At 36.3% G+C, this 16,842-nt stretch overlaps 1 protein-coding gene across 4 annotated transcripts in view; it reads left to right on the forward strand.

Annotated features, from left to right (window-relative positions):
- LOC123524117 (heparan sulfate glucosamine 3-O-sulfotransferase 5-like) overlaps positions 1-16,842 on the forward strand; it is a 257,617-nt gene that overhangs the window by 14,867 nt on the left and 225,908 nt on the right. For 2 of the 4 annotated variants that reach the window (XR_008370344.1, XR_008370343.1), the window contains exon 2: positions 3,225-3,284. The gene's annotated coding sequence lies outside the window, so the exon portion shown is untranslated. Of the gene's footprint in view, positions 1-3,224; positions 3,285-6,024; positions 6,190-6,311; positions 7,544-16,842 lie in introns of those variants that run through there. The other 2 variants (XM_045302060.2, XM_053539223.1) reach the window with 2 other exon arrangements.

Below are 16,842 nucleotides of genomic sequence, written 5' to 3' on the forward strand. Positions count from 1 at the left end.
GTATGATTAATGTTTTGTACTGGAAGACGTTTTTAGTTTTCATTTGAAGAATTTAGTTCCACAAAGAGTTTTGAGGTTTTCATTTTCATGAACAGACTTTACAATTTTTTGACATGCATGACTCCTATACATTCTGCATTATGTTCTACATGCAGTTTCAATCATATACATAGAAATATGACACATTAATATATAATATATGTATTGATTTTGCATCATGTAACCACAATAGTAAAACAGTGATAATTTACTGACAGAGGAGAGTATGTTTCATGTATATATCATTGGGTTTCCTAAGAAAAGATGGTTTTAGTCCACTACCGGTGGAACACTAGAGGAGACTATGGGGATGCCCTCTGTCTGTCTGTCCACAAATCTGGATCCTGCAATTATTTAAAAAGTATTCAAGCTAGGTGAGGGTAATATGTAGATTAAACAAGTACATGGCTTATTTGCTTTTGTTTTACATGCAGTTTCAATCATATATGTAGAAATGTGACACATTGGGATATATAATAGTACAATCTGACTAAAGTACATATCCTATTACGCTACGCATAGGATCTGAGAACGACCTATTCATTGCCTCGTTCTGACGACCCTTTCGCTAGCCAATCAGAGCCTAACTTACAACATCTTGCAAATCTACCTGTAGCATTGACTTTTGATATTTACAATTCTTATGTCATAATGTATCAGATAGCCGGTTAGCTCAGTCGGTAGGCCACTTGCTTTGTAAGCGAGGGGTCCCGGGTTCGAGCCCTGGAATGACTGCACTTTTTTCTTACTCTTTGACATTCGAACAAGTCGTCTGATTGGATAAAATAAAAATAGCAATACTGGAAATCCAAAATATACAGAAGACGAATGTGAATGGGTCGTTCTCAGATCTTCGTTTAGAAGATCAAGTACTTTAGTCAGATTGTATAATAGTATGTTTTGATTTTGCATCATGTAATGCAATAGTGAAAAAGTGATAATTTAATGATATATATCATTGGGTTTCCTAAGAAAAGAGGGTTTTAGTCCAATATCGGTGGAACACCGGAGGGGACTATAGGAATGCCCTCTGTCCGTCTGTCCGTCCGTCCACAAATATGGATCCTGCAATTACTAAAAAAGTATTCAAGCTAGGTTCATAAAACTTGTGATGTGAATAGAGGGTAATATGTAGATTAAACAAGTACATGACTTATTTGCTTATAGGTCAAAGGTCAAGGTCACTAATGAAGGTCAAGTAAAAACATTTTCTGCTCTATAACTTTATATGCATTGATGGATTATCTTAGTGCTACACACAAACGTTCCCCATGTTGAGACAATTTGTCAACACATGATCTATGCTTGTTGGTTAAAGGTCAAGGTCGCTGTTTAAGGTCAAGTAAAAATTTGTTTCTACTCCATAACTTCTAATTGCATGGAAGGATTTTTTATTACTACACAGAAATGTTCCCCATGATTAGACTATGTGTTGCGCACATGACACATGGATGTCTGTCAAAGGTCAAGGTCACTATTGAAGGTTAAGTGAAATTGTTTTTTCACAGGTAGGGGACTTCTGTATTGCTACTGCAATATTCAGTTACTTGTTATTTTGAGCCTCTGACCTCATGTAGGTATTGATCCTACCCGTAGGCCCAATTTGATAAATTCTAAAGTTCAGTTAAAGTGCCACAAAGGCATTGACCAATCCAGGGATGGTGTTACGCTCCCTCTCTATTGACCTCACCCTACTGACCTCAACTTTAGTACTTCAAACACTGTAAATCCACTATAAATATTGAATGCATGGAACATGGTGGCAAGTCCCAGGCTAAGTCACTGCAGAAAATGGTTCCGTATATGGGAGTGTACGCATTCCGTATACTCCTAATATATGGGCGTATACGGAAACATTTTTCCCGTATATGGAACATTCCATATACGGGAATCCCGTATTCTTTAATTGGACATTCATGTTTTTCTCACATGGATCCGTTCATTCATACTTAGCATAAATATGTTTCAACAGTTTATGTCCGTATTCAAAGTTAGGGATTGTCAAGGTCCAAAAGTATGTTTAAGGCGTAGGTTTTGATCATACTTTCAGGAAAGATACCTTTTATATGATATTCGTATATTAGACATATACGGGACCATATACTCCCGTATATGCACATATTTTTCGCAGTGAAATACTTCAAACACTGTAAATCCACTATAAATGTTGAATGCATGGAACATGGTGCCAAGTCCCAGGCTAAGTCCGGTCTTTTCACTGTTTTAATGGAATTTCTGTTGTGTTTATATCTTAACATATTTAGGACAAACTATTGTATAACAAATAATTGGACCATCATCTGTTCTTGTATTTTGACTTTACCCTTTTACAAAATCAAAGATTTTACAAGATTAATAGCAGCCCTGGCTTGTAGTCAGAAGGCTGCTGCCACTACAAATATATTCAAAATTGTTGCACATAATCAAAATAAATTGCACAGTTGTTTGAAGTTTAAGCATCATTTGATGTTTGTAATTATGATGTACTACAAAGTAGCAAAAATTTCATAATACCCTCTGGAAATAGATTTTATTACCTTTTGTGAGAGCATGATTGTGTAAATATAGTATATCATTTGATCAAAGAAAAAATTTAAAACAATGAAGAAAATCTCATTACAGTCAAACTTTGTTTGCTTGAACTCGACGGGACTGGCAAATCAGTAGTTCGAGCCATCAAACAATATACATTATACAGGGATTTTCCAGGGACTTAACCCTTGCAACAGTAATCTTCCTTAGAGGCACTATATAATATTAAAAGAAAGAGTTCATATCTATTTGTGTCAAACAACCTATCATCAGGGGAATTTTCTTCTGAGAAAGGGGGAAAAAACATATTATTTTAGGACGGGAATGGTACCCATATTCGGCCCCAAAAATGGCCAAACGAGTGCCCTGCTTACCCTGCTAAATTTCTATAATGAACTTCTTTCAATTTGGACAGTACCATTAACTGTGAAAAGGGAAGCTTTCCAAAAAGATACTGACTGAATTGCAAACAGTGCAGATCATGATCAGACTGCACAAATGTGCAGGCTGATCATGATCTACACTGGTCGCAAAGGCAGAATCAGTCCTGTCCAGTATAATAAGGGTTAAGAATGAGCTCGAGTGAAGGGTGGAGCTCGACTTATCCAAGTTCGAGTTAACATGTTTGACTGTATTTCCTTATGTCTTTATAGGGCAATTGTGAAAGTGAAGATGGACTGAGATTTCAGGCATGGAAGAGTTTCCAAGGTTGGGTGAGTCGCAGTGTTTGTATTTGTCTTTAACTTGGTTCGTATTTGAATATAAAAGACCTTTTAACAATTTAAATGTGAGTGTCTGTTCTTAGCGGTGTTAGTGTCCGTTAAAAGAGTCTGTTATTAGCGTTTGAGAGTCTGTTATTAGTGTTTTCAATATCCGTTAAGAGTCTGTTTAGCATTTTCGATGTCCATTGAGAGTCTGTTATTAGCATATTTAATGTCCGTTGAGAGTTTATTAGCATTTTCAATGTCCAATGAGAGTCTGTTATTAGCATTTTCAGTGTCTGTTGAGAGTCTGTTATTAGCATTTTCAGTGTCCGTTGAGAGTCTGTTATTAGCATTTTCAGTGTCCATTGAGAGTCTGTTATTAGCATTTTTAATGTCCATTGAGAGTCTGTTATTAGCATTTTTAGCTCACCTGTCACATAGTGACAAGGTGAGCTTTTGTGATCACTCTTCGTCTGTCGTCAGTCCGTCCGTCCGTCCGTCCGTCCGTCCGTCAACAATTTCTTGTTTGCACGATAGAGGTTTCATTTATGATTTTATTTTAACCAAACTTGCACACAACTTGTATCACCATAAGATCACACTTCCTTTCTTGAACTGGCCAGATCTCATTATGGGTTCCAGAGTTATGGCCCCTGAAAGGGCCAAAATTAGCTATTTTGACCTTGTCTGCACAATAGCAGCTTTATTTATGATTTGATTTTTACCAAACTGGCACACAACTTGTATCACCATAAGATCTTGGTTTCTTTCTTGAACTAGCCAGATTCCTGTATGGGTTCCAGGGTTATGGCCCCTGAAAAGGCCAGAATTAGCTATTTTGACCTTGTCTGCACAATAGCAGCTTCATTTATGATTTTATTTTAACCTAACTTGCACACAACTTGTATCACCATAAGATCTCTGTTCCTTTCTTGAACTGGCGAGATTCCATTATGGGTTTCAGAGTTACGGCCCCTGAAAGGGCCAAAATTAGCTATTTTGACTGTCTGCACAATAGCAGCTTTATTTATGATTTGATTTTTACCAAACTGGCACACAACTTGTATCACCATAAGATCTTGGTTCCTTTCTTGAACCGGCCAGATTCCATAATGGGTTCAAGAGTTATGGCCCCTGAAAGGGCCAAAATTGGCTATTTTGACCTTGTCTGCACAATAGCAGCTTCATTTATGACTTGATTTTAACCTAACTTGCACACAACTTGTATCACCACAAGATCTTGCTTCCTTTCTTCAACAGGCCAGATTCCTTCATGGGTTCCAGAGTTATGGCCCCTTAAAGGTCCAAAATTGGCTATTTTGGCTTTTGCAGCCATATAGAGATTTCATTCATGGTTTTATTTGATACAAACTTCCAAAATATCTTCAACAACAATAAATCTTGGATTCCAAATATTGACAAATCAGATCCAGTCATATGTTCCAGAGTTATTTTATATCTGATTACCTCCCCTGATTGTAATCAAAATGGATTTATGTCAGTAAGTACTTTCAGGACTTATTTGAAATTTCATTATTGTTTTTAGTTGGACTGAGACAATCAGGGTAGATAACTATGGACTGATTTATGTCAAATTACCTCCCTTTATTTCAAATTAAAATTGTTATATCTCCATAACTAATGAAGATACTGATCTGAAATTTCATTTATGTCAACAGATTTATTTGGCAGATCCTTCTTTTGTCAACTTACAGTATTTTTTTTTAATTACTTCCCTTTTACGTTACTATAATAGCTTTTTTTGGTAACTTTTTTTATTATTGGCCATAGGGAAAACACTAGACCAGTTTTCTGTGATACAACATGGATGGTACCCCCATTTTTTAGGTGTATTTTAACATATCTATACCTTGTAAGATTTTTTTTTCTTTATGGTTAAATTTCTTCCATTTGTTGTTCCTGCCCTTTGGATAACAGGTGAGCGATATAGGGCCATCATGGTCCTCTTGTTTCAATGTCCGTTGAGAGTCTGTTATTAGCGTTTTCAATGTCCGTTGAGAGTCTGTTATTAGAGTTTTCAATGTCCGTTGAGAGTTTGTTATTAGCGTTTTCAATGTCCCTTGAGAGTCTGTTATTAGAGTTTTTAATGTCCGTTGAGAGTCTGTTATTAGCGTTTTCAATGTCCATTGAGAGTCTGTTATTAGAGTTTTCAATGTCCGTTGAGAGTCTGTTATTAGCGTTTTCAATGTCCGTTGAGAGTCTGTTATTAGCGTTTTCAATATCCGTTGAGAGTCTGTTATTAGCGTTTTCAATGTCTGTTGAGATTTAGATATGTATAGTCACTTGACCTTGTAAATTTATGGAAAAGGCATAGAAGAGTAATGATGCACACATGACTTGTAACAGTTATGTAGGATGAAACAACTTTTACTTTGAAATTTCAACATATTTGGTCAGAATCAAGTCTCTGGTGAAGCTCAGATGATCTTCAGATTAATCATGCCAGATGGAGAAAAGTACAGACTGTCAACCTCTGCAGGGTAGCTTTTACAGTTCTGGTGAATGAAAATTTATACAGAAAACAAAATCCTGTTGTTACTATCATTCCTAAAATGCCATGCGGATGTTTATAATTTATTGCATTTTATATTATTGTAATATAATGTACCTTTGACTTCCTGGCATTTTGAAGTGTATAGGTTTATAATATTTGTATGTTATAATGACCTCTGCAAAAGTGTACTTGGTGAAACTGCCATATAATAAATGGAATATGGTAAATATTCAGTAGGAGAAAATGTCAGTTGAAGAAAATATTTTGATCGATGATACTTGACATGTGGCCTCTTGAGAACTATGTCGCGACTTTGCACACACAGTGACAGATATATCGGAGATGTCGTCTGCTGATAGCTGAACTGTTGACAGTAACTGACAGAGATAACAGGACCTAGTAAGTTGGAATAATTCAGTACATTTTATTAATATGTTGAGGAATTAGAGCCAGAATGTCATAACTACATAAAAATAAAAAAGGCACAAGGTTACTACCTTATGGCACTAACCCTTCAAATTGTGATTGCCACATTTAGTACTTCAGGCACAATGTCTTTCAGTGACAATGCATTTTACAAGTTCTAGCAGCCAGTTTTTTTACTTCTAAGTGAGTTATAAAAAGTATTTGAAGTCATCCCATACTTATAAGGATCAAGGCTCTTACACTTTATCTGTATGTCTCTCATGTACCAATGCAAACACAAATACATTCATCCCCACAACCATTCAGGTCTTAAAGAGACCAACTTTCCCATGTGATCGTGCCATGTACCCACCCAGCTATGCAAACAAACTTTTACTGAGCCATGTTTGTGCCATGTATTCATCTATATCTTCCACGACTTGTTCTTACCATACTTACCTATCAAGTCACAAGCTACAAGCATCCACACATAATGTTGTTACAAGGAGCTACCTAGCAACACGTCTGTTTTTGCCCCATGTTGCCACTCTTAGCAAGACAGATCAGTTCTTCAGGGATGTGATTCTTCCTCTTTTCAGCTGATTGCCTCTTTTTGAACAGAAAAATTTGAAAAAAAGTTCTCAGATTTGGCAAAATAAGTGCAAAAATAGTAATTTTGTTGAAAGGTGTAGGGATATCCTTTTATTCTTTGGTCAATGGGCAATGGCATCCCTGATTCTTGTCCCATATAGATTTGTCCCATATACATATACCTGCCAGACCCATCAAACAGTGTTATCTTCTGTGAAAAGTTGGTATAGATATCTGACTCCATTTAGGAGACACTGATGGACCCATATAAAACAATCAGCATTGTAAAGCAGTAGATAATATAAGTTTACTGCCAAAATTATGAACGGATATTGCATATATGAGTATTAAATCATATTTGTTCTGATAATGAATATCCCAAGAGGAAAAAATTGGCTGATAACATGCTGGGATATGCTCTGTTAGGAATAATAAAGGATTTTTAGAGGCATATACTCAGTTATAGACCTTGCCTATATAAAATGTATCTAACAAATTAAGTTTGCTTCATATTTTGTGTGTGTTATTAAGAGATTAAAATTGCATGGTTGAAATTGAATATTTTCTCTATCATTCTTTTATGCTTTAAAGTATTAAAGGGTATATATTGAGATTGGAACAGTGAAAACTATGACAGACAGGTAGATAAGCAACAGCAATGAAGAGAGAAAATACGGCAACAAGGATGCAGTGAAGGAGATGAAAAAGAGCCTCATGTGAAGTGCCATCAAAACGATACAGTACTTAAAGATAACAGGTAAGGTTTCTTTGTTTACAAAATGAATTCACAAGACATGAAGAGCAATTTTTGTGGTCCCTTAACTCCGTCATGTGTAAGACTTGGTGTGGTCAAGATAACATTGGAGCAGAGGCAATCATTTGGTTAGAATTACTTATGTTTGGACTAGTAGGAACTTTGGACAGTTTGTTGTCTGATCATGTTTGAACACTTGGAGCCAGGGACATTTCTCCACTTTTCAACTTTGAAACCTTGGAGGTGGGATAGTTGCCCTTGCTACCTACTTCTGTTTGACTGTTTTGAACACCTTGGAGCTTGGGGCATTTCCATCTGCTACTTCAGTTTGACTGTGTGAACAATTGGAGCTGGGTGCATTTTGCTTCCTACTTACGTTTGAATACTGGAAGCTTGGGTGTTCCTCTTGTTGCATCTACAATTGAAAATGCCAAATAGTAAAATCAGATGCTTACCTTGCTGCAACTTGAGCTATCATTTGCTTCTTTATCATGGGGTAATGTAGAAAATATTTTACCAACCATAACTTGCCTTTTTCCCATCAAAGCTGCAAAGAGTTAGATGCATATGTCAACACTGCAGATGCAGTATATCACAGAAATGTGTCAAAATATGAGATAAGTCTTCATCATTCAAAATAGGTGTATGTTGATCTTGGAGAATAAACTATCTGGTATTGTTTACCTCTGTCAACACTGACAGACTTTATGAGACCAGGAAAAGGGTTTAATAATTCATATGATTTTGCTAATTATCTTTACAGAATGATATTGCTTGTTTTATAAGTAAGAAAGCTGAGGCTGTCAATCAAAAATCAAATAATCTATCAGCTTATAACAAATCATGAAAACTAGGAGCATTTTAGAGCTTTGTTAAAGTGAACAAAAAAACTGTGTATTACAAGAGGAAGAATGCAGATCTGCTTGATCGCATAATTCTGTTATCATTGTTTAGAACATATTCCCCGAATGAAATGTGATGTTGAGTAGTGTGTAAATCAAGGGAGAGAAGTAAGCAGGCTATTATTAGAGAGGTGCATGAATTTATTGTCTCCCTTCCATCAAAATACTCATGATTATTAAATAGGAGTTAGAGAGGAAATTGTGGTTTTGCTTAAAGGAGATAAAAGTTGGTCGGCAGCTGTTAGATTATTGTCATGTGAAGTATACTACAGTACTGAGATTGTAGTTGGATATAAATTTGCACTCTAGAAATTGAATATGTTTGCCATCTCTAAATTCCCTACTCACTGCCCTTTACCCTTACCATGTTACTTCTGATATGGACAACCTAATGCTTTTTCCATGTAGATGACTGCTTACTAGTTGAGCTGACCAGTTTGTAATAGGGTTTTTTGTTTATTACAGCTTTGATTTGTATCTTCCAGATATAAACTGTACATCATGCAAAAGGTCTCCAAATGTGTTTAAATAGTAGGATATTTTAATTTCAAGATATCTTTAAAAATATCATTTTTTATGCAAAAAAATGTATTTTTCTGGTAAAAGTCAAGCCACTTTGGCCCTCTTGTTATAATCTAGGGACTGGTTATTGAACTCATTTTATAAGCTAGGGACTGGTTATTGAACTCGTCTTATAAGCTAGGGACTGGTTGTTGAACTCATTTTTAGCTCACCTGAGCAATGCTCAGGTGAGTTTTTCTGATCACTCGATGTCCGGCGTCCTTCAACATTTAGCTTGTGTATGTGATAGAGGCTGTATTTTTCAACTGATCTTCATGAAGTTTGGTCAGAATGATTACCTTGATGAAATCTAGGCCGAGTTTGAAAATGGGTCATCTGGGGTCAAAAACTAGGTCACTAGGTCAAATCAAAGGAAAACCTTGTGTATGCGATAGAGGCTGTATTTTTCAGTTGATCTTCATGAATTTTTGTCAGAATGATGACTTTGATGAAATCTAGGCCGAGTTCGAAAATGGGTCATCTAGGGTCAAAAACTAGGTCACTAGGTCAAATCAAAGAAAAACCTTGTGTATGCGATAGAGGCTGTATTTTTCAACTGATCTTCATGAAATTTGGTCAGAATGATAACCATGATAAAATCTAGGCCAAGTTTGAAAATGGGTCATCTGGGTTCAAAACTAGGTCACTAGGTCAAATCAAAGAAAAACCTTGTGTATGCGGTAGAAGCTGTATTTCTCAATTGAGGTTCATGGATTTTGATCAGAATGATTACCTTGATGAAATCTAGGCCAAGTTCGAAAATGGGTCATCTGGGGTCAAAAACTAGGTCACTAGGTCAAATCAAAGAAATACCTTGTGTATGCGATAGAGGCTGTATTTTTCAATTGATCTTCATGAAATTTTGTCAGAATGATTACCTTGATGAAATCTAGGCTGAGTTCGAAAATGGGTCATCTGGGGTCAAAAACTAGGTCACTAGGTCAAATCAAAGAAAAACCTTGTGTATGCAATAGATGCTGTATTTTTCAATTGATCTTCATGAAATTTGGTCAGAATGTTTGCCTTGATGAAATCTATGCCAGTTATGAATATGGGTCATCTGGGGTCAAAAACTAGGACACAAGGTCAAATCAAAGAAAAACCTTGTGTATGCAATAGGGGCTGCATTTTACACCGGATCTTCATGAAATTTGATCAGAATGTTTGTCTGGATGAAATCTATGCCAGTTAGAATATGTGTCATCTAGGGTCAAAAACTAGGTCACCCCGTCAAATTAAAGAAAAACCTTGTGTACGCAATAGGAGCTGCATTTTACACTGGATATACATACAATTTAGTTAGAATGATTGCCTTAATGAAATCTAGGTCAAGTTAGAATATGGGTCATCTGTGATTAAAAACTAGGTCACTAGGTCAAATAAAAAAAAAACCCTTGTGTATGCGATAGAGACTGTATTTTTCAATTGATCTTCATGAAATTTGGTCAGAATGATAGACTTGATGAAATTAAGGTCAGTTTTGAATACGGGTCATCTGGGATCAAAAACTAGGTCGCTAGGACAAATCAAAGAAAAAGGTTTTGTATGCGATAGAGGCTGTATTTTTCAATTGAGGTTCATGAAATTTAGTCAGAATGATTGCCTTGATCAAATCTAGGCCAAGTTTGAATGTAGGTTACCTTGGCTTAAAAACTAGGTCATTATGTTAAATTGAAGAAAATACTTGTTTACACTTCAAGAGACTACATTTTTGGTCCAGTCTTAATGAAAATTGGTCAGAATATTTGTTTCCATGAAATCACTATGTCAAACATGTTAACACTGTTATGGTCTGTTTAGGTGAGCGACCTAGGGCCATTTTGGCCCTCTTGTATAAGTTAGGCACTGGTTGTTGAACTCATTTTATAAGCTAGGCACTAGTTATTGAACTAATTTTATAAGCTAGGCACTGATTATTGAACTCATTTTATAAGCTGGTTATTGAACTCATTTTATAATCTAGGGACTGGTTATTGAACTCATTTTATAAGCTAGGCACTGGTTATTGAACTAATTTTATAAGCTAGGCACTGGTTATTGAACTCATTTTATAAGCTGGTTATTGAACCTATTTTATAAGCTAGGGACTGGTTATTGAACTCACCTGTTAAAAACATATTGATTTTAAATTTGCGCAAACCATAGTGATAATTGGACAAGTAATTTATGGTTGAAAACTGAAATATTTAGTCATATAGATTGAATATGTCCTAATGTAGAAATCACTAAAAAAAAAAAAACAAAAGGGTCCTTGCTTATTTTATTTGCAGTAAGCTTTAATGAAAATCAGTCACCTTGAAACAAACTTAGAGTAGATATTCCAGAAGGAAGTCATTTACATCTAAACATGACTAGTTTTGCTGAATTGTCAGGACAGATACCTCAATACCCTTTGGGAGGCCTGTGATTTGGTAAACAGAAAATTCCATTTCTCTTGATTGTTAAGCTGTAATAATTTTTTCATCATTTCATTGTACCCCCCGACAACAGAGTTGTAAGGGGGGGTATACTGGTTTCAGGTTGTCTGTCTGTCCGTCCGTCTGTCTGTCCGTCTGTCTCTCCGTAGACACAATCTTGTGCGCACCATCTCTCCTCATCCCTTTGACAGAATTTAATGAAACTTCACACAAGTGATCAGTAACAACAGTAGTTGTGCATGGGGCATGTTAGGTTCTTTCAGAAAAAAAACTTGCAGAGTTATGGGACTTTGTTTTTTGTTACTATACTATATACATAGACACAATCTTGTGCGCACCATCTCTCCTCATCCCCTTGACACAATTTAATAAAACTTCACACAAGTGATCAGTAACATCAGTAGTTGTGCATGGGACATGTTAGGTTCTTTCAGAAAAAAAAATTGCAGAGTTATGGGACTTTGTTTTTTGTTACTATACTATATACATAGACACAATCTTGTGCGCACCATCTCTCCTCATCCACTTGACACAATTTAATGAAACTTCACACAAGTGATCAGTAACAACAGTAGTTGTGCATGGGGCATGTTAGGTTCTTTCAGAAAAAAATTTGCATAGTTACGGACTTTGTTTTTGTTACTAAAAAATATATACATAGACACAATCTTGTGCTCACCATCTCTCCTCATCCCCTTGACACAATTTAATGAAACTTCACACAGTGATCAGTAACAAACAGTAGTTGTGCATGGGGCATGTTAGGTTCTTTCAACGACAAAAATTGCAGAGTTATGGGACTTTGTTTCTTGTTAACATACTATGTGCATACAGTCTGCATATGCAGTCTTGTGTGCGCCTAATCTTCCGAACCCTTGCACACAATTTAATGAAACTGCACACAAGTAATCAGTGCCAACCCTAGTTGTGCATGGTGCATGTTATGTTCTTTTAGATAAATATTCTGCATAGTTATGGGACTTTGTTTTTTGTTACTAAACTGTATACGTACAGTCTGTATACATACAGTCAACATTATTATGCAATGTTGTGTTCGTCAAATAGCAATGTACTGTGTCAGTGCATGTGGGGGGTACATTCATCACCTTTAGTGATAGCTCTAGTTTTTTATAAGAAATTATAGCGATCTCAAAAACAATAATTCATTTTTTTTACCAGAAATCATTGCAATCTTAAAAACAACAGGACATTGCCATCAAGACAGTAAGTTACCACTCTTTAGATACTTTATCTGCATCATCGTAATATATAATCTTTATTGAGAAAATATTTATAAGTCAGACTCAAGCAGACTGTGTGTCTATTTCGCCATACAAAGTACAAGAGAAAACATTGTCGCCAAAAGATGAAGAAAACACATTCTGCAAATTGTGTTTGTAAAAAAATCATTTTCATGAAAGTCTTCTCTTTAGTGATAAAATAGTTCAATATTTTGTGGAGACACATAGCAATTTAAGGGAGCAACTTTATTATTCACTTGGGGGAAATTTGTTTGTCATTGCTTTTAGAAAAGGTGTTAATTTACTGAACATTTGCAGTATAATTTTTTTTTCAAGACGTTTTAGGTGTTAAAGTCCCCTGGTGGTTATTATGTAAAGCTAGTGACTTCAAGTTTGTGTCAAGAACCTTTTAGTTATCGCCATATTTATTCAAAGTCCCATCATTGGTTTTGGAATGACAGCTTGGGTATGGAAAGAAGCGAAACCACTGCCATACTCTTGCATGATCGTAAGAGGCGATTTATATGGTCTGAACACTTGGTTTTGCTGTATACTTACATGATATGGGGGCACCAGTGTCCTATGGACTCACATCTTGAAATAAAAAGAGCAAAAAGTCATGCAAAACTAATTGGTAAAGTTACCATTCATTGGTTTTTGTATTCAGTGAATATAAAGTAATTGTGCATATTCAGGTCATGCCAGACTATGGACACACATTTTCTTGTTTTGTCCGAAAGGGAATAAAACGGTTTAAGCTGAAAACAGCCATTTTAACATACGGCTCTTTAACTTTTTCTTAACCTTTAGCCTGCTGCCGGCAAGTGATTCTGCCTTTGCGACCAGTGCAGACCAAGATCAGCCTGCACATCCGTGCAGGCTGATCATGATCTGCACTGTTCGCTATTCAGTCAGTAAATTTTCAGCGAACACCCCTTCGAATAATAAATGGTATTGCCCAAAGTGAATGATGGACCAGTCCATTTTAGAAATTTAGCAGGCTAAGGGTTAAGCAGTAGTCTGCTAGAGAAGAGCATTTCCAAGGCGTGATTCAGTTTTGTTTGCTGTGATATGATTCTTGGTTTGACAAAATATTATATTTTCTTAGTGACGTGAATTTGTGAATTTAAGATTTTAAAAAAGAAGTGGGAATTTCATTTGTTTTCAAAGATTTAATTTTGTGGTTTTCTGTGCACAACCATGAAGTTCACAATAGTGGTTTGCCACTCAGCTCAGTGGGGAGAGTGCAGACCAGCATGATGAGGGGTCATGAGTTCGGTACCCAGGCGATGTATATGTTCCCATTGAGGATTGATTCAAAACATCGTGACTGAAATCATTCGTCCTCCACCTCTTATTCTTGTAGGGAAGTTGGCAGTTACTTGTGACTGATACAGAATCCAGAGACACTGGTTAGGTTAACCTTCCACAATTACATAATTGAAATACTGTTGTAAATTGGTGCTAAACCTAAAATAAAACAAAGAAGCATTTTCCAATAAATATTAATTTCCTGTATTTCTTTCAAGTTAGAGACTTAAGGGAATCTGGAATGTTGTTGATTTATTGTTTATTTTAGCACACTCCTAAATGATGTGTTTGTACAGTAGATAATGATCATATCACACCTTATTGCCTGCAAACAAACTACTTATCTGTATTTTGATATCGATTGGGTGTCTTATCAAATTATTCCATGTTATGTTGTATCAGTAATCACAAGAATTCCATGTTAGTTGTATCAATAATCACAAGAGACAGTTATCTGGTACAGAATTTGTTGCAGATACATTGAAATGATGAAAGTGTATATATTCTAATTTTGCATGCTTAGAACATGGGCATCAGGCGTACACTAGAGTCTCTGTATATGACATGGGGGAAATTTTCCCCAATAATATAATATCTTCAAACTTTGGATATTGAAAGACTTTCATCTGAGAAACAAATATATGCAATAAAAGTCATAGGTCACCAGTATTGAAAAAGAGTTATCTCCCCTTGAAAACGGCATTCCCCCCCAAAAGCTAATCAGTGTTCATTTCAGAATTTTTTCAAGTGGTGTCAAAGGGCCCCATTAAGGCAAAAACTTGTGGACATTTGGAAAAAAAACAGGGATCACGAAAAAATAACTGTTTTACCCATAATAAAAAGCTGTATTTTTAACACTTGTTACATGTAGCTCAACGCATTACTTTTGCTGTTCTTAAAACATAATTACAAGTGATAACATTCTTATCGTTCACGGAAGGTCTGACAGCCATTTACTGCAGAACGAATGTTTGGCGCCTGATTCTGACGTAGTGGTTACATCATTGGGACAAGTTATCTTTCTTTGGACTTTGTTCTCCGTCATCTGCTGTTTTCGGACGTTTTGAGAAAAACTTAATATTGGATTTCTTTTTTCTCCGCCATTGCACTAGCAACAGTGAAAGCTGTCTGTTGTTAGGCGACTGGAGACTGGCTACTACTTTTACATCGACCAGTGAAATGACGCGTTACGTCATCGGAAGAGTTGTATTCGATTCCAACTGCTGGAAGTCGACACTTAGGGCTTATCGTAAACGGATTGAATATTTTGTTTTCTGAAAATGTGTATGCTCAATGGGCGCTATAGGGTGAACATTTATGCACCCAAGCAGTAAAATACACGCCAATGGCCTCATGGCACAGCCTGGAATGAACACTGCTAATTATCAAATGTATATATAACAGGGGTTAATTGAAGTAAGTCCCCAGGATGTAAGTCAGCTTGTCTAAGAACAGAAGAAAATTTCAGACAGTAATTTCTGTTTGATGCACTGGAATTGTTTATATTGATTACAATTGTGCTTTTCATTCCTTACTTTGTAATTGCAGTGAAAGTGAACAATTAATCTGTACTCTGTCTCTTTTATTGTGGAAACTTCTAGAAGCTATGATAAAGACAGTGTATCAGATATATAAAGCAGTTATTAAATATTGAACTTTCAAGCTAGAAATGCAAACTAGGATTTCAGGAACTGAATCTTCATTCTCACATTTCATGTCAAAGCAGTTGACATAATTGAGCCATGCCATGAGAAAACCAACATAGTGGGTTTGCGACCAGCATGGATCCAGACCAGCCTGCACATCCACGCAGTCTGGTCAGGATCCATGCTGTTCGCTTTCATAGCCTATTGGAATTAGAGAAACTGTTAGCGAACAGCATGGATCCTGACCAGACTGCGCAGATGCGCAGGCTGGTCTGGATCAATGCTGGTCGCAAAGCAGTCATTAAGTCTTTGGTCTGTCAAACCTTTGATGCGTAGCCATCAAGACTTTTACTTTCACTCATCAAACTTTTGTCTATAGCCATCAGGCCTTTAGCCATTTTGCCTTAGATCTATAATGATGTAAGCACCATGTCTATGACTTATACGTCATTAAGTCTTTGACATATAGCCTTTAAGGCTTTGACCTATAGCTATCATGCATTCAGCCTGAAGCCATCAAGTCTCCAACCTATTGTCATCAGGTCTTTGACTTATAGCCATCAACACTTCGGCCTAAAGCCATCAAGCTTTTTATCTGTTAGCAAGTCAAGTTCTTGACTTACAGTCATCAGACTTTGATCTATAGCCATCAGGCCTTTGACATTTAGCCATATAGAATTTGATCTATAAGCATCATGTCTATGACTTGTAGTCATGAAGTCTTTGACATGTAGCCTTTAAGGCTTTGACCTATAGCTATCTAGCCATTAGCCATCAAGCCATTAACATATAGCTGCCAAGCCTTTGATCTGTAAGCGTCATGTCTGTGACATATAGCATATAAGGCTTTGACCTTTAACTGTCTAGCATTGAGCAGATAACCATCAAACCTTCAACCTATAGTCGTCATGTCTCAGAGTTATAGCAATCAAGCCTCTGGCTTAAAGCCATCAAGTTTTATAACAATCAAGCATTTGGCTCAAAGTCATCTGTTAACAAATCAAGTCTGTGACTAATGGCCATCAAGCCTTTGACCTTCAGGCATCAGATGTTTGACCTATAGCCATTAAGCCTTCAACATATAGCTGTCAAGCCTTTGATCTATAAGCTTCATGTATATAACTGCAATTGTTACGTCATGACATGTAGTCTTTAAGGGTTTGGCCTATATCTATCTAGCATTAAGTTGATGGCCATCATGGCCGTCAAGCCTTCATCCAATAG

The sequence above is a fragment of the Mercenaria mercenaria genome, chromosome 3 (assembly GCF_021730395.1).
Source record: "Mercenaria mercenaria strain notata chromosome 3, MADL_Memer_1, whole genome shotgun sequence".
Taxonomy (NCBI): Eukaryota; Metazoa; Mollusca; class Bivalvia; order Venerida; family Veneridae; genus Mercenaria; species Mercenaria mercenaria.